At 42.8% G+C, this 23,797-nt stretch overlaps 1 protein-coding gene across 19 annotated transcripts in view; it reads left to right on the top strand.

Moving 5' to 3' along the window:
* Positions 1 to 2,024: 2,024 nt before the first annotated feature.
* Asah2 (N-acylsphingosine amidohydrolase 2) overlaps positions 2,025 to 23,797 on the top strand; it is a 106,980-nt gene continuing 85,207 nt past the window's right edge. For 4 of the 19 annotated variants that reach the window (XM_087569432.1, XM_087568716.1, XM_087569506.1 and 1 more), the window contains exons 1-2: positions 5,559 to 6,368; positions 8,348 to 8,425. The gene's annotated coding sequence lies outside the window, so the exon portion shown is untranslated. Of the gene's footprint in view, positions 2,387 to 2,485; positions 2,524 to 4,253; positions 4,398 to 5,558; positions 6,369 to 8,344; positions 8,717 to 9,531; positions 9,608 to 23,797 lie in introns of those variants that run through there. The other 15 variants (XM_087569653.1, XM_087569135.1, XM_087568642.1 and 12 more) reach the window with 11 other exon arrangements.

Raw genomic sequence — 23,797 nt, 5'->3', positions numbered from 1 at the left:
AAGCAAGGCTACACATGCTGTTGAAACCTGAAAAAAGACATGTGTTTGTTTTCAGAGTGTGCCCAGTGGGGTTCCTCTTTGACCTAGAATTTCAGCCTGTAGAGTGGGACAATGGATGCCTATCTCTCTTCTGTATCTGCTTCTTGCTGACATTAGGATGCTGCAAAGTGTCCCAGGAAGGCTGGGCAGTGGGGCATTTGTCAGAAGCTGATCCAGATGAAAGACGGAGCAATCACATCGGCTGAACTGGTTAAAGTCAGCTTTCAGCCAGTTCAGAGTTGAGCAGCTCCACAGTTGATCCCTGGATGGAGTCAGTCAGCCAGGTGAAAGTCTACTGAGGCAAATCTAGTCTAGGAACAGATATTAAAATTGTCTAGCAATTGTGAAAGGTAAGAAATTACAAGACCATGTTAAAATCCCATTTTCAAGAACAGACACGTGTAATTAATTATCTGTACTCCCTTTGATCAGTGATAGGTGGGTCCAAGTCTTAGGACTCCTGATTCCCTGAAGTTTATGAGAACTTTAATTTAAAAGAATATACATTACTATTTACCATTGTATTGAAATCCATATTTTAGAAATTTAGTTAACAGGTGTCTGTTATAAAAACTTTATAGCTATAGATCTAACATATACAGATCTAAATACATGTTTTTAGCATGATGAGAAGCATCTTTAAGTTTATATTCAGGAAACAACCAAATGGAAATTAAAATCTTGAGCTTGTGACTGAATTGTAAATTGCCAATGTTTTACTAACTTATCTGAAGTCCATTGATCAATGTTAAAATTCTGAACATTGAAATAACAGTAGCATGTGGGGAGAACATAAAACACTGCCCATCCCCCTTCTTTAATTTCTTACATCTCTATAACTTGCATTTCTATATCTTAAAACATCTTCCTAGACCCTCTAACATTTATAACTCGCACTTTCCAACTTCTGCTAGGGAAGACATTGGAGCTTGAGTTTATGTAACTCTGCTCTGACATCTATAAAAAGCTCTGATGGTTCCTCTCTAAGGAACAGGTAATAGACAAGCCATTTAAAAAAAAAATCACAAAGCCAAGTCCTGTTATACCCAACATGGGGCTTGAACCCACCACTCTGGGTGGGTCTCGTGCTCTATCGACTGAGCTGGCTAGGCTCTTTCAGTATCCTGTGGAAAAACACAAACATGTTATCTTCCCCATATTAATACCAGATCAGTACCAGGCCCTATGACAGTAAGTGAGTCCATCCAATTCCCCTCCCACCCCCCCCAGCCCCCAGTCCTCCCCCATCCTTCCCCCCCAACCCCCCCCCCCCCCCGAATAAGCATGCCGGGTTGAAGGATGTCATAGACACTCAGCAGCACGGAACTCTTTGGCATCTGAGACTGAAAATTCAAAACAAAATTGAAAGAGTACACAACTCCCCCTTTTTATTTTATACAACTATTTTCTTAGAGCTCCATGGGCTCGTCCCATAATTTTCTTCCTCAGGACATAAAATTAAGTATTTTATATAGATTATGACTCATATTTTATAGATTTAACTAATATATAATTCATATTTTAACATATCTAATTTTAATTTAACGCACACAATTTTCATTTAAAGTATATCATTAATATTTAATGTACACATTTTTATTGTATATAATGTATACATATGTATATATACTAAGATATATAGATCATATTCAGTGTATATAACTTATATTCACCACATAATCTGAATTATCCTTTAAAATTCATATTTAACGTGTATTTTATTTTTAATGTTGATAACTTATGTATGCACATGCATATTTAAATATGTGGGTAGTTATTAAGGACGGATTATCTTCTGAGGACACTTGAATAAAACATACATTTTATAGACATGTTTCAATGTTACGTAGTCCCTGACTTGTATGATATATATTAGTTTAGATAATGTAAATTTGAGGCCATTTGTGTGGAAATTAGGAATCCTGCTTGTCTGTCAGAGCTGCTGGCTCCGGAGGAGGGAGGGAGCTGCGGGAGGAGGGAGTGGCGAGAGCGTTCCTGCCGGCCGCTGGGGCCGCTTGCGCCGCCGGGTTCTTCACCCTCTCCTGTGCCACTCCTCTCCCCTTGTTCGGTCCCGGCGCCTGCCTTTTTTCTTTTTTCTTTTTTCTTTTTTCTCCCCGCGTTCTAGTCCCGCCGCTGCGGCCATCTCCACCCCTGCCCCAGGGGTCCGTGGACACCCGGGCGGAGAGCCAGCCGAGGCCGGGAGTGGGGCCTGCTGGAGACCGGAGACCAGGCGCTCGCCCGCTGCGTGCCTCCAGAGCAGCTCCGGAACAACTTACTTTCTGTTTCCGTGTCTCTCTCACCGGGTTTGCCTCTCCAAGTAGCTCTAATCAAGGTTCAAAGGCTAAAGGTACGGACAGGCACTTTACCTGGTCCATGCACGTGATACTAACTTGAAGTCTTTGCCCAACCTTCTTCCAGGCTGCTAACTTTATTGTACCTTCCTCAGGAAGCCAAGGACAAACCTTCTCTACAAGATCTAAAAAAGTATGTAATTGCTGTTACTCCACTTTCACCAAACATATTATACAGAAAGCATTTATACAAAAACCATACGACTGGCTCCTTTTCCCATTTTTTTCTTGACTTTTACTTTTTACCATTTTTCTTACTTTTTCTGATTATCTGTATTTTTTCCTAGTCTACTCCTCTTAGGAAATTCTCACCCACCGCAGCCCTTTACCTTTTCCAAGCACTTGGGTCTTTCCCACTTAATCCCCATATACTCTCAGAGCTGTCTTCTATTCAAGGCACCACACTGCACTGGTCCTGCTGGTGCAAAGTCCAGCAGTCCTCTGAGGGGGGAGGGAGGAAAGATAGAAAGATGAGGCAAGAGACAGGTATGGGAGGGCCACCGATAAATACCAGTCAGTAGCAAACGTATTTCTCATAGCCTTCTTATACGACAGGACCATGGGAAGCAAAGCCACAGCTAACAGGAACAATTTTGCTAAAATGTACACAAGACAATTTTTCCCATCTCCAAAACCTCTCTGTTCCTTCCACCAAGGTCAATAGAATCTTCAGCCCCCTAGCCTTGAGCCTCAAGTGCACCTCCTCTTATCATTCCAGCAGGCCTAGACATCTGCCAACAGGCCCTTGACTCTGCCTGGCAGGCCAACTTTTCTCTCTTCTCTCTTCTCTTCTCTTCTCTTCTCTTCTCTTCTCTTCTCTTCTCTTCTCTTCTCTTCTCTTCTCTTCTCTCCTCTCCTCTCCTCTCCTCTCCTCTCCTCTCCTCTCCTCTCCCCTCCCCTCCCCTCCCCTCCCCTCCCCTCTCCTCCTCTCCTCTCCTCCTGCTCCCCTTCCCTCTCCTCTCCCCTCCCCTCTCCTCTCCTCCCCTCCCCTCTCCTCTCCCCTCTCCTCCCCCCACCTCTCTGCTTCAGAGAAGTGGCAATGGCTCTCGACATAGCTGTGGGTTTATCTATGAGGACTTTTCCAGAGAAGACTCAAGCAGTGCCATTCCATGAGGTGAGAACCAGGACAGAATGAAGGGTGAGGAAGGTATCTCAATGTCCACCTTCCCTCTCTCTTTGCTTCCTGGTTGCCCTGGAAGTGAGTAATGTTTCCCTTCCACAGTCCCCATGCTGTGACATCCTGTACAAATGCATAGGGACCCAGGGACCATGGGATGAATATTCTTCTCTGAAGTTCTTTCTGCCAACTCTTGGATCACAGTCACGTGCGTGTGTGTGTGTGTGTGTGTGTGTGTGTGTGTGTGTGTGTGTACAATTCACTGTTTCTGTTAGGGAGTAGTAACAAATTGAACAAGCATGCCACAGCTCCATTCTCTGTGAGTAGGAATGTTCTTGCATAAACATGCAGTGCTCAGGCTGGGATGCAAATATGCATGTTTTCCTGGGGATAAATATGGAGGTGTGAATTAATGGGCTGTGGTGGTAGATTTATATTTAATTTTACAAGAACTGCCTAGGGCAACTTCCTGGAAGTTTTTCTCGTACTTAAATGTTTGTGGACACAGGTACCCTGTTCCTCTAGCAGGGCCAGATGTGGATCTTTAAGATATCCTTGGGCCCTAAGATAATGAACATTGGGACACCCTCCTTGTAAGTTCTGTGCTGAGCTAATAACAGCTACTGTTATCATATTGTTACTGTTATCGTATTGTTACTGTTATCGTATTGTTACTGTTATTGTATTGTTACTGTTATTGTCACTTTGGCTCCAGTCCCAGAGACTTTCTATTTTTCACTTGACAGAATAAACTAAAAAGCAAGACTGAAGTCTCACACACTCAAAGGCGATGCTCATTAGGCTTGCACAAGTTGAACACACCTGTCATCTGGCTCCAGGTCAAGAATTAGGAAATGGGGCCAACCGTGTGCATGTCCCAGTAATTACAGGTGACAAAGCAAAATTAAAATGTCTGAATGGGTCGATGGTGGATTTTACTGAAACTTCAGGATCTTTCTCAGTAAAACTGAAATTAGACATCCTGACACTCCTGTTCAGTTTTTAACTCTCTTCTGCCCTGTCTCCTCCCAGCCTTCTCTGGTCACTTAATTGATAAGGGGCCTTTCTCAGTTTGCTCTGTGTGATCGATTCTTTTGCTATCCCTTAGCTCAGATTTCAGGTACAGGGCAGCCCTGACCATAGGGTGGGCAGGGAAGGAGGAGGAAACCCAGATTTTTCTGGCAGTCTGGCCTGAGGCAAGCTTCAGTGTGGTAAGCTGCTTTTGTTAGTGTCCTTACTGCTACCCAGGCGGTCTATGTTTTCCTCTTCACAGATCGTACTCTTCGCTGGAGCTTTGAGACTCCCAGGGTGGATGTAGTTTAGGCAAAGGTGGCCCAGGAACCTAGAAGCCCAGTTCGTAGATAACAAACGTCAGAAGACAACCCTTGCGGTTACAGATGGCAGAGAGGAGGAGAAAGGGAGTCCCTAGCCACAGTTCCTGTTGGGCTTCCTTGTTTTCCCATGGAGGGACCATTACTTTTAGTAGCTCAGTTTTTAGCAAACACTGTGTCACTCCTGCCAGCTTTGTACTTAAGGTTTTACTTCCTTCTGAGGCCTTGGCAGACTCTGTAGCCTGAAGAAAGCTAGGGGCTTGCAGTCCTTGGTTTATGCCTCAGCACCCCATGCAGCAACCAGCTTACAAGCACAAAGGAGGAGTCTTCCTGGGAACTCCGGGTACATTAGCTTTCTGTATAGTGACATGTGGAGAGTGAGGTAAACTGAAAAACCTGAGCCAAGGCCCAGCATGGGACACATTCCTGTAATGCCATCACTCCAGAGGCCTGAGGCCAGGGCATGGCTGTGAATTGAGGCTGAGGACACAATGATTACCAGTCTTAAGAAGAAAAGGCCCCAAAGGAAACAACAAAAACACTGGTTTTGCTTTCTGTCCCTGGCTTTCATACTTGTAAATCAACTCCCAAAGACTCAGAAGAATGACATTCCTTCACTCCCATACCTGCCCTGCTAAGGAGCCCTAGTAACTGTCATGTAGATAAAGGCAATATTGCAAGAAGCTGGGGGTTTTTTTGGGGGGGGAGGGGGAAGTGCCTGGAGGGACACCATGGGAGTATAAATATGTCTGTATTTGTTTCTCCAAATTACTAAGGTAATTTGGTACGTTTATTGCATGCGAGTAACTTTCTCCATCAAGTTGCAATCTGTCTGGAAAACTGGAGGCTTCTTTTCTAGAATTGATGTCCTTCGTCCAAAATGTTTGTTATTCCAGTCTCTGCAGTCTAATTTTGTCTCTGCTGTGTGCATTTGATATCCTTGGGAATGGACTGCTGGCCTTCCAAGTCAAGGAGGGCAAGCTGGTCGGGCTGAGCAAACCAAGTTTGTTCATAGCGCAAAAAGACAGCCTCTAGGGCAATGGTTCTCACCCTTCCTAACACCTCAACCCTCTATTGCAGTTTCTCTTGTCTCGGTGACCTCCCAGCCATAAAGTTGTCTTTGCTGCTACTTCAGATCTGTAATTTTGCTAATGTTATGAGTCATACATGTCCGACAGGCAGTACATCTGATATGTGACCCCCGTGAAAGGGTCTTACCTCCTAAAGGGTGGCGAAGTGCAGGTTGAGAAACACTGTTCTGGGTGTTACCTTCCCAGTGTGGTGCAAGGGTTCGCCCATCAGCAGGCTCGCTCCGCAGGATGCACCGTGTCTGCTGAGTGAGTCAGCATGCTAGTGGTTAAGTTACCGAGCCTTGGCTTTCTGGTTAGAGCTTCCAACCTTCCAAGAGTTAACCTGCAGCAGCGATGTTCTGAGGATCCAGGCAGAGGATACACAAGCGTCCCAGCAGGCACTCTGGTTTGCTGCGAACGATATGCGGTTTTGAATGAGCAGCTGCAGCACCGGGTTTGGGTATGTGGCTTTGCTTCGATTGATGCTGTATTGTTTTCTCTCCGGAGAACAAAGCAATGCTTGTCCATGTTTGTAAACAGGGTCCCTTCGAGAAAGAGCAGTTGTCTGTTAGCCTGCATTCGATCGCGAAAATAGGAGCCCAGGGTGCAGGGGTGAGCGTTTGCAGAGTCTCCATCCTCATTTAAGATGCTCCTGGGATGCGGTGGATTGTCTTTAAACTGATCTGAATTCTAGTGCTGCATGGCCAGGTCATTTGAATGTCATGATTGCAGTGGGACTCAAAAGGTTTTTTTTTTTGTTTTTTTTTTTTTTCTGCTATCTCTCCTGTAAACCAGAGGTAAACATGTGAAGTTCTTTGTTGAATTGGTGGACGCAGGCGGCAGAAAATACATTTTCCTGCCCATTTTGGAAAACACAATTTAAAACCCAAGACTCGGAGAGCAAACTTCTATAATTCATCATAAGCCCGAGTGAGGGAGGCATCATCTAAAATGTTTTCCCCACTCCTACAACCTGACTACTTTAGTCCTGGCTTATGCAGTGTGACCTGAAACAACCTTCAGCATGTCTTGGCTTCTGATCTCTCTACAGTGCTCAGCTGGGGATTGGGATGACCTCAGGAACATATCTGAAATGCAAAGCAGACTAGAAGTATCTTTAAAGACTTGAATGGAATTTCAAGGAATACACGGTTTTAGCTTAAAGTTTTTCAGGTCCTGCTCTCCATACATTTCTTTTTTTCCCCCTTTTATTTTATTTATTTTTTTTTCCGGAGTTGGGGACCGAACCCAGGGCCTTCGCACTTGCTAGGCAAGCGCTCTACCACTGAGCTAAATCCCCAACCCCTTCTCCCTACATTTTAACACTGCAACATGAGCCCCAAGCTAAGATCACTGACATCGTCCCAGTTGGCAGATTAAAATGAGGTACCCTTTCCCCAGTGTGGTGATCAAAAATCAATATTCAACCACCTAGAAGTCCATATGGAAAAAAATCAATATTGAATCATCTAGAATATTTTCTTCTAAGTGTTCATAGTTTCTATTCATCTGTAATGCATCCCTCAAATTCCTTTGATAGCTAAGTTTCTCTTTGAAACATTTGCCCACTGTTGAAAAACTCGGGCAAGCTGTCACTCTTAAAGGATTACCAGGTAAATCAACTTAATGCCTTTATCAGATCATTTTGCTTGAAGCCACGGGTATTTGCTGAAGGGAAGGACAGGTGCTGACAAGGGATAAGGAGCCTGAGCTCTAGGTGAGAGGCTCTGATTGGGTCACTACGGTAGTTTGGGGAAAGAGGACCACTGTGGGGTGGGAAGGTACATCCTAGGAGCACTGGACACAGGGGTGACGTGAAGATATTTGCAAACTTCCAGGAGTGCACGGTGCAGTTGAAACACGGGGAATCGTTGTTCAGGTCCCCAACTTCTGTTCAATATCTTTCTAAAAGTTTCCCCCAACTTGAACACCAACACCATCTCACACAGACACACACAGACACACAGACACACAGACACGCAGACACGCAGACACGCAGACACACAGACACACAGACACACAGACACACACACACAGAGAGAGAGAGAGAGAGAGAGAGAGAGAGAGAGAGAGACTTGTTTGTGTCTTTCTCTATTTAGTACATAATGTCAGTTAACAGACTTGTCCTGTATCATCTTCATGGAGAGATATGTTCCTTATATCCCTACGTATTCTGGGATTTTTTTTTTCATGAAGAGACACTGGAGTTTGCCAAAAGCCGTTTCTGCATCTATTAATTGTGTATTTTCTAGCCTTAAGCCTCTACATGTTTTGGATCGCCTTGATTGGTTTGTATATGTTGAACCAACCTGGAACTCCTGGGATGGAACCATCTTAACCATGGGATGGTCTTAATGTTTTCCTGAAGAGTTTGGGCAAATATGTTAGTTTTTAACCATATTTATTTTATTTGTATTATGTGTATGTCTCCTTGTGCAGGCCTGTGCACAGGAGTGCTGGTGTGCCCAGAGGCATTGAATCCTTTGGAGTTGGAGGTCCAGAAGTTGTGAGTACCATGTAAGCACTGTGGCCTGAATACTGAAAACTGAGGTCCTCTGGAAGAGCGGTAGATGCTCTTAATCACTGAGCCATCTCTCCAAGGCCTGCAAACATTTTATTCACCTGTGCTCAGGAGGAGACGTGGTCTGCAGTCTTTTGTGTGCGTATGTGTCCTTGTCTGGGAGTCAGGGCAGCATTGGCTTCGTGGAATGAATCTGCTGCTTATGCCCTGCCTGGTCTGTCTTGGGAGCAGCTTGAGGAGTGGTGGCGCTGATTCGAAGACTTGGTGGAATCCAGCAACAAGTCCCTGTACGGAGCTTTTCTCTGTGGGCACACATTTTCATCACTCTCTGACTCTTGTTGCCTATGCAACTGTTCAAGGTGTTGATGTCCTCTTGATTTCATGTAGGCAGATTAGTTGTGTACAGGGATTTATTAATTTCTCCTAGGCTGTTCAGTTTTTAGGATTGCATTTTCAAAAAGCCCTCTGATGAGACACTGGATTTCTTTGCACTTTGTTATAACATCATCCTCTTTCATCTAGAATTCTGTTTTCCTGGAACTTTTCTCTTCTGGTTAGTTTCTCTAGGAATCTCTCTCTCTCTCTCTCTCTCTCTCTCTCTCTATATATATATATATATATATATATATATATATATATATATATATATATAAATTGGATGTTTGAAGAAATAAACATCCAATTATTTTTAGCCTCCTATTGCTTTTTTGGGCCTTGAATTGTTCTTGTTCTTCTAAAACTTTGATGTTTAATCATTGGTTATTTACTGGAAACATCTCTTATTTTTTTAAATGTAAGCATTTAAAGCTATAACATTTGCCTCTTAAAACTGTCTTATTTCTATCTCAAAAGTGCTGATAAATTGTACTTTATTTGATTATAGAAGCGTTTAAAAACCCCTTCCTGGGTTTGCCGATGCTCTGCTGGTCATTGGATAGTTTACTTTTTATTTTCCTGGTATTCATGTGCTTTCTGTGCTTTCCCTTGCTCTCTATCTCTCACTCTATGCCATGGCTAAGTTACTAGAAATTACTGTGATTATGCTGTACTTGTTAAGACTTGACTGTCTAACATGCATTCTGTTTATTCTGATTATCTACAGGCTGTTGAAAAAGAAACGTATTTTCCACATCTGTTGGACGGACCACTCTGTATCTATTAAGTCAATTTGATCTATGGTATGATTTAATCCGGAGGCTTCCTTTGTTGTTGTTTAATTTGTCAGTTTTTCCCTCCACTTAGTTTGGGTGACCTATTTAAACATGAGAATAGGGCGTTGGTGTTCCCTTCAGTTACTGTATCAATCCAACATTTAATGCTCATTAGGATCTCTTTATGACATTGGTGGCCCCACCACTCGGTCAGTGCATATATAGTTACAGTTGTTATTCCTTCCCCATTACTTTTCTTGTCTTTGTTAGCAGGTAGTAACTTTCATCATCTCTCCTGGCTAATTCCAATCTGAAATCTTCTCTATCAAATCTCAGGATTACTACACCAGCTTGTTTTCAGCTTCCACTAGGCTTGAAAGACTGGCTTTCAAATGTTGACTGCCAATATGTAGGTGTCTTTCCTGATGAGGTGTGTGGGTTTTTGTTTTGTGTTTTTGTTTTTTGGTTTTTTTGGGGGGGGTCTTGGTTTTTTTTTTGTTTGTTTGTTTGTTTTTTTGCTTTTTCTTGTTTGCTTGTTTGTAGGCAATAGACAGCTGTCTTGATTTTTAATCTGGCTGGCCAGTTTGCATTTCTTTACTGGTGATAGGAGGCAATTACATGAAAGGCAATGTCTACTAATTCTGGTAGTTTTATTTTTCTGTTTGCTGGATGATTACGTTGTTTTCATTTTTAGAAGGTTTATTTATTTTATGTATATGAGCGTTTTGCTTGTTTGTGTGCATGTATGTGTACCACCTGCATGCCTGGAGCCCTCAAAGATCAGAAGATGGCATTGGTTCTACTAAAACTGGGCTTAGAGATGTGGGTTCTGGGGATCAAACCAGGGCCCTCTAGTTTTGAAGAGCAGCAATGTGTACCTAAATGCTGAGCCCACTTTCCAGCCCAGTTCTTTTCCTCTGTTTACTATACATGTTTAGTTCACTTCTAGCCTTCCTTTGTTATTTATTCCCTCATTAAGTTCACTCCTCCCTGTGCTGCCTTGATTCAGACTCCTGTATAATATTGTCTTCAGCAACTATGGGTTGGGGGTCATGAACTACCTTAGTGTGCACTTGTCTCTACTAACTTCAAGAGATAGCTTTGCTGGGTATAAAATTTTGGTTGGCAGTTATATTCTTTTGGGGTTCTGTCATTACATGGATACCCGTCTTTTAGGGTTGCTAGTATGAGAGCTGGCGTTATTCTGTTTGCTTTCATAGGCAACCTAGTGCTTTTCCCTTTGTGTTTTTGATGTGTCGATTACAGTATGTGGTGAGGAAATTTTTCTCTGGTCATGTCTGCTTGGGGTTATAAATGCCTCTTACCTTTAAAATATCCTTTTCTTTATCTGGTTCTGAGAAAATTTTGCTGTAAGTTTGTTGAACAAATTATCTGTCTTTAGCTTTTAATCTTAGCTCCTTCTACCCACTGGATACTAAGATTTGTCCTTTTGGTTTTTGTTTGTTTTAAACTTACTTTATGTCTATGACTTCTATCTGCATGTACATCTGCATGCCAGAAGAGGGCATCGGATCCCATGTGGTGGCTGGAAACTGAACCTCTGGAAGGGCAGCCAGTGCTCTTAACCTCTGAGCCATCTCTCCAGCCTGAGGTTTCAGAGGTTTCAGATCCCATGCCCCAGTCTTGGACTTTGTGGTCATGCTGAGGGTTGTTTGTTGTCGTTTGCTGGTGTTGCCTTTTTCTTCTGTCTTTAATGTTCTCTCTTCTCGGTTGAGTCTGCCTTTGCAAATCGGTTCATTGAATCTTTCTTTTCTAACATTTCTATCTTTTTGAAAAGTCTCCTTGTGCACTGATAATGTATTAAGGAGTAAAAAATAGAGCAACTTTCTCTTGGAGTAGTTTGACCAAGAGGAAGCACAAGTTTGGATTCTCTACTTAAAACCCTTGTGTCTTCTCCCTCATACTTACAAAAGGCCCAGCTCTGTGTTTATTGACTAGCACAGAAAACACAGCGTGGAAGGAGATGAAAGATTCTTACGAAGTTTTACCAGGGGAGAAACTGTGTACTAACACAACTCCCCCAGAATACTACTCGAGACTGCAAACACATATTATTAACCTATATACCACATGCTGCCTCCAACATTTAGGGGGTATTTGTCTCATTTGTGATTGCTTTTAACCTATTGATCTCTTTTGGCATCTTATTAACTTAGCTGCAGGGTCCACCAAAAGTTCAGTCTTTTTGGACTTTAGAGATATTTTCAGGAAAAAAAAAAGTGTGTTACCTCGTCCTGCTGATTTTTTTCACTTGTACTGTTAGACCCCCCACCCTAAGTCCCCCATTTCCCCCAGTCCATTTTATCATCTTTTATTCCTCTGTTGTTGTCAAACTTACTCTCTGGGTCTAGTATTCAATTCATCTGATTGTTCGAGTCTCTGAGATCAATGGTCAGTTCTACTGCTGAGCTGTGTTCTCTCTGACGGGTCCCCTGCCCACTTCAGAGTCTATGAACTCAGAAGGTGAGGCAGTGTCATCTTCTGGACAAGTCATGTCTTGCTTAGTACTCACTTCGGGCTTTATTTGTGGATCAAAAAGAATTCTTTTTCAGGTTTATTTGTTTTTATTTTATGCACATGAGTGTTTTGCCTGTGTGTATGTAAGTGTACAACGCACTTGCCTGGTGCCCGGGGAGTCAGGAGAGAGCACCGATTAGTTATTCCTCCGCTGGCGAAATGAGCCAATTCAAGCCAGACTACATTCTGTTAAATGCAGGTTTATTGGGAAGCTGCTCTTCAGCAAGTTCACTGTCCCCAGGGTCTGAGGCCAGGGAAGTCACCATGGGGTGTGGGTGGGTTGGGGTAGAAAGAGAGGACTTGTGTTCAGAGAGAGAAGAGAAGGGGTCAGAGGAGGTCAGAATGTCTGGATTATATAGGGCAGAGCCTCTGGGGGAAGGGTAGGTAGCCCAGCCTTTGAGCTGGAAATTTCAGAGTTGGGGACAGGGTATGCCAGGTAGGGACTGAGGGATCCTGGGAGAACCCTGGAGGTCAGGTCTGCTTTGGTATGTAGGATATGCACCTCAGTCCCTTGGCCGCAGAATCTGAAACCAAACAAGCACCAGTTCTCTGGAACTGGAGTGCTCTTGAGGGTGGTTGTGAACCACCACATAAGTACTGAGAACCAAACACAAAATCTCTGGAAAACCAACAAGTGCTCTAAACCAGTGAGCCCTGGCTATGTCTCCAGCCCCTGTGGGTGGCTCTTTTTGAGTAGCCTGCCTTTGAGTGGTGAGTGTTCAATCTCCAATTCTGCTCAGAAAGAAAAAAAAGAAAGGAAGGAAGGAAGGAAAGAGTACAAGAGCTAGAAATTCACTGAACATCAATCAATACCTACAAATGTGTCACTGATCAAAAGATGGAAAATGAAAAAAGTGGTGCAGAGTGTATTATAAAATCACAAATTACTTTAAGTGTGAAACAGTAAATGATCGAGCTCAAAGAGGGTGGGGAAATAGGGAAATGGGAAAGAATTATTTTTTTTAAAAGAAAACAAGAAACAAAAAAATTTAAATCCTTGCAAATATGTGGTCTGAACAGTTTATCTGGTGGGTGCACCAGAGCCCCTCTGCCTTGCATCCCTGGTGTGGCTAGTGTTCTAGCTGTGGGTGTCCATCAGGTGCTTTGGGTCTGGAGGGAGTCACCACGGCACTGAGGTCAGGACAAGCAGCATCCCTGCCTTCCTACCCTCTCTAAACCCGTAAGTGCTGGTCTCAGTGCTGGAGAGATGCAGCTCTGGGTGTGTGCGTTCACGCTCTCTGGCAGTGCTGACAGGATCCAGGGCTTGATCCATCCAAGGATCTAGGTCTGCTCCCAGACATACAGGCTGAGGGCATCTGCTATGCGATTCACTGTCTGTGAAGTGGTGTTTTTGGTAGCAGGATCTAGAAAAGCCCTTCCTCGTCACTGCTGCCATGGGAAACACAGTGTCCTGTAAGGAGCTGCCTGGAAATATTGCCTCTGGTTAAACAGATTCCAGGAGCTGGCTCCGGAAGGTCTTCCAACATCTTTCTGCAGCGAGATTTTCCCAGTCCCTTTATTCCCAGCCAGAGAAAGAAGCACCCATTCGTTCAGCAGTATGAGAGATGGGGAGATATTGGTTTCCAGAGCCAGTTCAGTATGCGAAGGGAGGAAGTGAAGTACACTGGTCTGGACCAGCCCAGGGCTTTAGGAGTTTCATAAAATCAGGGGGAAATGGATAAGCCAACTATTCGTCTCCACTTTCAACGTTCCCACCAGCATCTCCTCACACCTCATATTTGACTCTCGGGGAAATTTTCTGGAGAGGCAGGAACTCTGGCCCTCTAGGTCTTACACTGAAGGCCATTTCTGTCCATGACACTTAATGATACTACGACATTCTGCTATTCCCCATGAGGGACTTTGTATCAAATTTCCCTCAGAAGTTGGCTCTAATAGCAGCTGTACCTGATTTTCCAGGACAGAGCTCCTCATAGGTATGAATAACTTCTGCACCGATAACATCCATAGAGAGGCGGCGTCAGTAATGTACTGGGGACTGAGAATCGCATAGGTGCTCCTGGAACTCTTGAAGGCTTGACATCACTGAGGACCTTGGCAAAGCTTCTGGAACAATCCTTGATCGACGTTAGCAACATTGCTTAATTGACTCACCAGGTGGAACTGGTTTAGGAAGAATAGAAGCCATAAAGAAAAGGCTCAAGGGAATTGTTCTGAGACTACACTTGCTAGATTGCTCCTAGGTGACTTGGTACAATGACCTAGGAGGACATGCTGGGGACAGCTTGTATTGGCTCGTTAGAACAAGTTACTGGACTGACCTGCTCGACTGACTTTCGAGAATTATCTTTTGGTGACTGGAAATCAGAGATACTTGAAGTCTGCACAGGAATGGACAAATGTTAAGACATCGAAGCTTTTTAACCCCTTAACAACTGGTATCGTCTAACAATGCTTGTTGCAAAAAATTTTGCATGGAGAAATGATGTGTTGTTTTAAGACCCTGGGAGAAAAGATAATTCTTAACTCGGAATTACTTTAAACTCTTAATGGAACGTTAAGTAACTTAGGCCTACTTATTTCTAAGATGACTCGAAGGGTTTGAAGTCAGGAAAATTATGATCAGGTCGCCCTTTTCAGAGTAGGCTGCTAGTTTGTTGAGGTTCACACTTGTCAAATTATTAATTGAATTGTACGGGTCCCATCTCTATGATGCTACATTGCAAAGAAAAAGAAACTTATGAAGAAACCTTGTATCCTCCCAACTCCCAGGGGCAGCACTGTCATCTGAGTTGTGCTGAAGAAGCACTTCATTTATGCTTAGAAGATGGCTGGCCTTCGTAGACAGGACCCTAGTCCTTTCCTAGCCCCTGTGGCCTTCGTTGAAAATAGAAGAGGTACAGGGAGTCTGTCAGGCTGAGATTGAAGTGTAGGTGCAAAGCAGAGAGAGGGTTGTGCACACACAATCCGGCCTGGATCTCACCTCCATTACACACACATTACTTTGGATGCCTGTTAAGCTCTGTTGTGGTAGGGCAGTTGTCAAAGTCCATCTTCCCAACGTCATGCACATGAGGACTGGGTGTGATATGAATGGTAATTACAGCATATTGGCTTTGTGGCTAGGATGAGACAAGGAATTTCCCTTATGTCATGTGTTTTTCTTGTGTAGGCTTTTAATGTTTCTTATCCAGTCGAGATGTACTAAACCAAAGGGACATTTCCTCTCAGAAAGTCTAAGAACCAGTAGCTACTGACAGTGCTAAAGTCCAGAAAGAATCGTTAGCACTCAACATGACTGAAACAGTTGTATTTATTGATTGAGTCCATGAGACATGCGGTTCTCATTTATCCTTGCAGCAATCGTTTTAACTAATGAATATTTTATTTTTTTTCATAAAATATATTTTGATCATATCCTCTCCCCTCCCCCACCTTCTCCCATAGCCTCCCTACCTTCCTGCCCACACAACTTTATGTTCACTTTTTTCTCAAAAAGGCCCCCCAATACAACAAAAAAAAAAATGAAATTAAAAGGCTCTAAAGTCAAGAATCCCAACAAGACAAAACAAAACAAAAATGAACTAGTCACCCAGAAACTTTCTCTCAAGAACAGTTTCAAAATAGAACAAAAACTAAAAAAACATGGAGTCTGTTTTTTTTATTGGCCTACTACTCCTGGACATGAGGCATGGCCTAGAATGTGGTCAATTCACCCAAGATGCTCCAATGGAGAAAATAGATTTTCCATTTTTGAGCAGGTATCAACTGTAAATAGCTTCTTAGTTAGAGGTGGGAACTCCATGATTTCAGTGCTGGGATTTTGGTCTGGTTTGAAACTATGCAGGTCTTGTGTGTGCTGTCTCTGTCATAGTCTCTGTAAGTTCATATGTGTATCCGTGTCGTTGTATTTGGAAAACACCGTTTTCTTAGAGTCACCACCACAATCCCTCCTCTTACAACCCTTCTACCTCCTCTTCCGCAGAGACCCCTGAGCTTTGAGGGGAGGGGTTTAATAAAGACACCCCATTTAGGGCTGAGTGCTCCAAACTGATGCCCATTGTCTGTGTTAACTCCCCTCCATAGCAAGAAAACCCTTTGGTGAGGGTAAATGATTGTTCTAATCTACAGGTATAGCAGTATGTCAGTAGAGTAATTTTATTGCTATGTTCCTTTAGCAGAATTAGTATTAGTTTTCCCCCAGAGGCCCATGACCTATCTAGTCTCAGGTTTTGGTGACTTTGGCAGTGTTGGGAATAGATTGCATCTCCTGGCATGGGCTTTAAATTCAATAAAAACATGACTGGTTAATCCCATAACATTTGTACCACTGTTTTGCCAGTATATCCTGCAAGCAGATTTCTGTTGTAGATCACAGGCTTTGTAACTATTAACGTTTCCCTCCAGTAGCATGCAAAGTACCATGAACGCTACTCAGTAGAGGTGAAGTTTCTAGTTGGGCACCAGCTCAATACTCCATGTTTGGTGACATGAGTAAGCTGTGCCTTTAGCAACAGGGTCTTCCCATCACGTTATGGAGACTAATCAATAGCTTTGACAGTGGTGTGTGGTATTTGGGGGTTGTCTATGAGATTTCTTTGGCTAAGGACTCACCACAATACAACCCATTCCTGGCCATAGTGGTTTTAGTTGTTGGCATAAGATGACTAGCTGGGTTTTGTCTCCACCTTTATATGGTAATCCCATTTAATTTCCTTTTTATACATGTGTATATTTAGGATGCTTTTATGTGTATTTATCACATTAGGCTTCTTTATGGCTTTTCATTTATGTTAGTTGTTCCTCCCCATATTCCCTCCCTTGCCTTGTCATATGTAAGCAAAAGACCAATAAAGCAACAGCAGCAACAACAAAATGCCAAAACCAAAATGAGACAAATAGAAAAAATACTGTTGAGTTTGTTTTGTTTCAGCAAAATACTTCCTAATCTCTCCATGACTTTTACCATGAAGGGGTTTTAGATTTTGTCAACGGCCTTTTCTGCAGCTATTAGGTGATTGTATGGCTTCTGTCTTTCCATTTGTTTATATGGTGGATTACATTTTTGTATTTAAGAGTGTTGGACTATACCTACATCCCTGGAATGAAGCCTACTTGATTTCATGCATGATCCTTTAGATGTGTCTTGGCTTTAGTTTCTAAGTATTTTAATCAAGATTATTTTAATTCATGTTTATAAGAGAAATAGGTTTGTAATTCTCTTTTTTTGTTGAATTTTTATGTGGTTTGAGTATTAGGGTTACTGTGGCCTCATAAAAGAATTGGCCAATGTTCCTTCTGTTTCTATTTTTTTGGAATAATTTGAAGAGTATTGGCATTAACTTCTTTAAAAGTCTGGTAGAATTCTGTGCTAAAATCATCTGACCTTGGGCTTTTTTTTAGTTGTGAAACTTCTAATGCTTTCTTCTATTTCCTTAGGGATTATAGATCTATTTAAATTGCTTATCTGACCCTGTCTGACTGAGATCAGTGTTTGTGTGATTTGTGAGGCAGTTCCTGGACCCCAACAGACCAATTTTTGTTGAGTAGTAAGTTGTTCAGTTTTAATAAGTTTGTACACTTTCTGCTGTTTCTGTTGTTGTTGCTATCCAGTCAGATAGAATGCATAGTATTATTTCAATTTTTTTGGTATCTGTTTAGACTTGCTTTGTGTCTGAATATATGATCATTTTTACCTAAAGTTCCTTGAGCTGTTGAAAAGAAGGTATATTCTTTTGTGTTTAGGTGAAGTGTTCATAAGTATCTGTTAGGTCTATTTGGTTTATAATGTTAGTTAGCTCCAGCATTTCTCTGTTTGGCTTTTGTCTGGATGACTCATCTATTGGCAACAGTGGGATACTGAAGTCTCACACTATCAGTGTACAAAGGTCAATATGTGATTTAATCTGTGGTAGTGTTTCTTTTATGAACTCAGGCTTCCTTTTGTTTGTTGTATAAATCTTAAGAATTGCAATGTCTTCTTGATAGATTCTTTCCCTTTGGTGAGAATGTAGTGTCTTTCCCTATCTCTTCCGATTAATTTTGGTTTGAATTCTATTTGTCAGATATTAAAATGGCTTGACCAGCTTGCTTCTTAGGTCTATTTGCTTGGGATATCTTTTTCCCTCCTTTTACTCTGAGGTAATATCTATCTGATGTTAAATTGTGTTTTTTGGGTGCAGAAGGATGATTTTAGCATCCATTCTGTTAGTCTGCATCTTCGATTGGGGAGCTGAGGTGATTTGTGTTGAAAGATATCCATGAGAAGTGTTCGTTTCATTTTGTTTTAGTTTTGGTTTTTGAGGCAGGAGTTCTCTGTATAGCCTTGGTTGCTCTAGAACGCTGTAGATCAGGCTGGCCTCAAACTTAGAGTTCCACCTGCCTCTTAAGAGCTGGGATTAAAAGGGATTAAAGGTATGCTTCACCACCCAGTGTTTGTTTATTTCTGTTATGTTGTTGTTTTTCTTGTTGTTGTCATTGTTGTTGTTGTTGGTGGTGGTGGTGGTGAGAAGTGGGTGTGTGTGTGTGTGTGTGTTTTCCCTCTTTTGATTTGCTGGTCTTGAGTTAGTTATTCCTTGTGTTTTCTTGGATGTGGTCAGCCCCTTTAGGTTGGAATTTTCCACCTTCAGTAGGAATGGATTTGTAGATAGATATTGCTTAAATTTGGTTTAATTATGGAATGTCTCATTTTCTCCAACTATTGCGATTGAAAAGTTTGCTGAGAAAAGTAGTATGCTGGCATCTATGGTTTCTTTGAGTCTGAGCCTCGAGGTACCTCATTAGCATGGAGAACTCTTTCTTGAACCTATGTGGTCATGGGACACATTTGTTTTATGTGAGAAGCAGGGCCCCTGTCCAAGTCAGCAGTCTGGCACGGAGCTGGGAGTCACCTACGTCTCAGGTATGTGCCCACCAAGTTTCCGGGTCTCCACCTGCTCTACCATACCAAACTTCCTGGCATGGTTTGGTCTTTTCATAGTGTCCCAGGTTTCTTGGATGTTTTGTGCCAGGACTTTTTAGAGCTAACATTTTCTTCCAGAGTGACTTCGATGCCTTGGCTTCTTGTGATTTCTTCCATCTCTTGTGACTACAAGATAAGGATGTTGATGAAGCTTGCTGCTGAGTTTCCTGTTGGGGTTCCTAAATTTTTCCTTTCCACTTTTGCCTCACTTTGTGTTTTCCTTGTTGAATCTGTTTCCACTTTCAGGTCTTGAAGTGTTTTACTCATTTCCTTCCATTGTCGGTTTGTGTATCCATGGATTTCTTTAAAGACTTTATTCATTTCCTCTTTAAGAATCTCTATCATATTCATAAAGGTTATTTTACAGTCTTTGTCTTATGCCTCAGCTATGCTGCAATACTCAGGGCTTACTGTGGTAGAGTCACTGGGGCCAAGAAGAAACATATCATCCTGGCTATTATTGATTTTGTTTTATTATACTTTCTAGGTATCTGTATTGGGGATGATTTGTTGGGTAGGCGTTTTGCTCCCGGTTTCTGTTGCCCTCTCTGGTTCCTAGAAAGCTGTAGCAATGGCTGTGTGTTTCGTGATACGAAATCCTTCTGGAATCCTGTTAGGTGTGGCCACTAAGAGTTCTGGGTAGAATGTTTATCTAGGATGTTGGGAGCTAGGGTTGTTAGGAATGGGGATAGTCTGGGCTGGGAATGAGGACATCCATAGATGGGAGGAAAGCAGGGTGCTCTTCCAGGATCTGCTTAGTTCTCTGTAAATGGGGTCAGAGAGTAAGAAGAATTCACAATAAGTAGTCTGCTAGAGAGCTGGGGATGAGATCGGCAGATCAGATATGGAGGAGAGGAGGAAGACCTGAAGCTTCATTTTTAGCTCCACTGGGATGGCTTACTAGCTTTTCTGGTAGGCTTGCCTGGGGTTCCCAGGGAATGCTTGCAGGGGTTGGGGGCTGGGATAACAGGATGAGTAGGGTGGAAAGTTGGCAAAGCAAATCTGCATGATCCTTTGGAGATGGGGGACTGAGAGGAGGCCACAGCAGACAGCAATATGTCTGCTTCAGAAATAGGGGAGAGACTGGAGAGTTGGATTTAGCAAAGATGAAGATGTGGCGAAGATCCAAAGTTAGGTTCCCTGGCCAGAGTGGCCTCTGGTTTCCTAGGGAGCTGGGGGCTGGGATAATGGGTTGTGGGACAATCTGTGTGAATCACTGGAGGAGCTGGGGGCAGGGTAGAGAGGAGGCCACATCAGGTGACAGTCTGTTACAGAACTGGGGATGAGAGTTTGGGGGGATGGATTTGGAGAAAAGGAGGAGGAGGAGGAGGAGGAGGAGGAGGAGGAGGAGGAGGAGGAGGAGGAGGAGGAGGAGGAGGAAGAGGAGATTTATAGTTAACCTACCTGTCTCCCTAGTGGGAGTGGCATCATCAAGTCTTAGATGCAGTATCACAAAGGGTTAGTGGGGGAAGAGAGGGCGGGAGTAGTCACAAAGCTGGCACCCATATCTAATTCTGCATCCTGTCTTAACTCTGGTGGTCACCCAGGGTGTGAGTGTGACAGTATTAGATATGAACATAGTCTTTTACACATTGAAAGAGATTGAGAGTTGTAGTTCTCAGCTTAGACAAATCACATCAATACAGATTGTGTTGTGTTTTACCGGGTTTTGTTTGGTTTTGATTCCCACACACTACGGGATGCTCACCCTTATATTTCTTTCTGGCAAAATCATTTTTGTCCTTCAAAGTCCAGGTTGAATTTTACTTTTTTCATGATGCTTTCCCTGAGAGTTTTCAAACTAGATATGAGCCTAGGTAATATGTTTTGGTTATAAGCTTAGCCTTGTATGGGTTGGCTATCTCTCTAGCCTAATGGTATGTTTAGCCAAGCATGATTTCTATTGTGTAGCTGTTTTTCTGCAGGGACAAAGCTCTTTAAGTCTCCCTGGGCTGCATACATAGTGGGGTTATATCTGTCCTCTGGTCTCAGTTTCTTGTCCTCCCTTGAAACCCTTTTGACTTGTTTGTTGCTGTCGCAGCACACAATTTATATTACCTGGAACTCCATTTTCTCTCTCTTGATTATCTTCAGGGCTTCCCACACACCACATCCTCTATTGGTTAAAGAGCGGTAACAAAATGGCTACAGCTTTTGGCCTCACCCAGAAACTACACCTTCTGCACTGTTACTCCCATCTGGAGGTGGAGTGAATTGTTCTTCCCCTTGAGTCTGAGCTGACCCTAAAACTGGCTTTGGCAAACGGGCTTCAGGGAAAGTTATGCTGGGCCAATTCTAACCCCTTTCCACCCATTCTTTGAACTTGCCCAGATGCCATGAGTGCAAACATCTGCCAGGCTGCATAAAAAAAAAAAAAAAAAACCCAAACCAACAAACCACCACCACCAACAACAACAAAACTCAGATCTATCTGATGGAGCCCTTCCTAAGATGAGTGATTCCCATCCAATCCCCATCCAACCTAGCATCTCTGTGGATGTGCTAGCTAAGTCCCAGATGACAGCTGCTCAGCTGGCCCAGAATTGTGAGCTCAGAAAATTATTACTTTCAGCTAGTAAATGATGGGGCGGTTTGTTAAGCAGCCACAAATATTGATAAACTGGGTTTCACCTCGTATATCATCTCTTTGGCAGAGCCCTTTCTGGCACTCTTTTTCTAGGCTTACATCAGAGATCCCAGAGGAACTGATAGTTCAGGATTTGAGTTACCTGCATATCGTCTCTGTTTCACACTAGAGTTAATTCTTTTCATTTATTATTGTTATTTTAAAAAGAGAACCCAATGCTTAATTTAAACAGTGTTGAGGATGAAACCTCACCTAGCAAACGCTAGACAGAGACATTGCCACTAACTCATATCCCAGCCGAGCCTGTGCAAGGTGTGAAGGCAGGACCCTTGCTTTCTTTGTTTCTGAAGACAGGATTTCTCTGTGGAGCCCTGACTGTCCTGGACCTCACTCTATAGAATAGGCAGGACTCAAACTCGGAGATCTGCCTGCCTTTGCCTTAAAGAAGTGTGCCACCACCTTCCAGCTATCAGGACCCTATTTAATTACATACCCCATAGATTCTCAGAAAACATTGTTGAAGGACGGGAGGAATGCAGAAGTTGCCTCTTGTAGACTGTGTGTTCACTTTGTATCTGTTTGAGGAGTGATGCACTTCCTTTGTTTATTTTTCTCTCTCAACTCTTTGCTACACTTAAACGTCAAAAAATTGGGCATTGACTGCACCATTACTTATATTTCCTCAACAATACCGAGTCTGAGCTTCCTCATGTGCCGATGAGTGCTGACTGCGCCCTTTGCCCAGGGCAACACTCCTTGCCCCTTGTCATTTAGTATTGTTCACTTGCAGACTGAATCTACAGTCTCCCTCACCCATTTACCAGCTTCAAAGACTATAACTCAGAAGAGCAGCTGACAAACATGCCTACCTATCTACTTCTGTCTTCAGTAAGCGAGTTTATGTAGGCAAGGCAGCTCTGGCCTCTCCAAAGAATCACTAATGCTTCCCCATCCCATCCCCTACAAACATGTTTTACTTTTTCATTCTAAGGATTTTCTAGGGTAATTTAGCTCTTCATCTGATTAAACTAAAGCAAGAGTCTTTTATTTATTTATTTATTTATTTATTTATTTATTTATTTATTTATTGGATTTTTAAAAATTTACATTTCAAATGTTATTCCCTTTCCCAGTTTCCTGGACATAAGCCCCCTATCCCATCCCTCTCCCCTTCTTCTATAAGGGTGTTCCCCTCCCCATCCACCCCCCCCACATTCCCTACATTGGGGGTCCAACCTTGGTAGGACCAAGGACTTCTCCTTCCCCTGGTGCCCCAACAAGGCCTTCTTCTGCAACAAATGCAGTTGGAGCCCTGGGTCAGTCCATGTATTGTCTTTGGGTAGTGGTTTAGTCCCTGGGAGCTCTGGTTGGTTGGCATTATTGTTCTGATGGGGTTGCAAGCCCCTTCAGCTGTTTCAATCCTTTCTCTAATTCCTCCAACAGGGATCCCATTCTCAGTTCAGTGGTTTGCTGCTGACATTCACCCATGTATTTGACATACTCTGGCTGTGTCTCTCAGGAGACATCTATATCCGGTTCCTGTCAGCATGCCCTTCTTAGCTTCATCAATCTTATCTAGTCTTGGTGACTAAATATATATGGGGCACATGTGGGACAGGCTCCGAATGGCTGTTCCTTTAATCTCTGCTCCAAACTCTGCCTTCATATCTACTCCTTTGAATATTTTTGTTCCTCCTTTTAAGAAAAAGTGAAACATCTGTACTTTGGTCATCCTTCTTTTTGAGCTTCATGTGGTCTGTGTATTGTATCTTGGTTAATTCAAGCTTTTGGGCTAATATCCACTTATCAGTGAGTGCATACCATGTGTGGTTTTTTTTGGGATTGACTCAGGATGATATTTTCTAGTTCCATCCATTTGCCTATGAATTTCATGAAGTCATTGTTTTTGATAGCTGAGTAGTACTCCATTGTGTAGATGTACCACATTTTCTGTATCCATTCCGCTGTTGAAGGGCATCTGGGTTCTTTCCAGCTTCTGACTATTATAAATAAGATTGCTATAAACATAGTGGAGCACGTGTCTTTGTTGTATGTTGGACCATCTTTTGGGTATGTTGGGAGGAGAGGTATAGCTGGGTCCTCAGGTAGTGCAATGCCCAATTTTCTGAGGAACCTCCAGACTGATTTCCAGAGTGGTTGTACCAGCTTG

Source organism: Rattus norvegicus, chromosome 1, assembly GCF_021556685.1.
Source record: "Rattus norvegicus strain SHRSP/BbbUtx chromosome 1, alternate assembly SHRSP_T2T, whole genome shotgun sequence".
NCBI classification, from domain to species: Eukaryota; Metazoa; Chordata; class Mammalia; order Rodentia; family Muridae; genus Rattus; species Rattus norvegicus.
The sequence above is the reverse complement of the archived record's forward strand: the minus strand, read 5'-3'. Positions and strand labels throughout refer to the sequence as shown.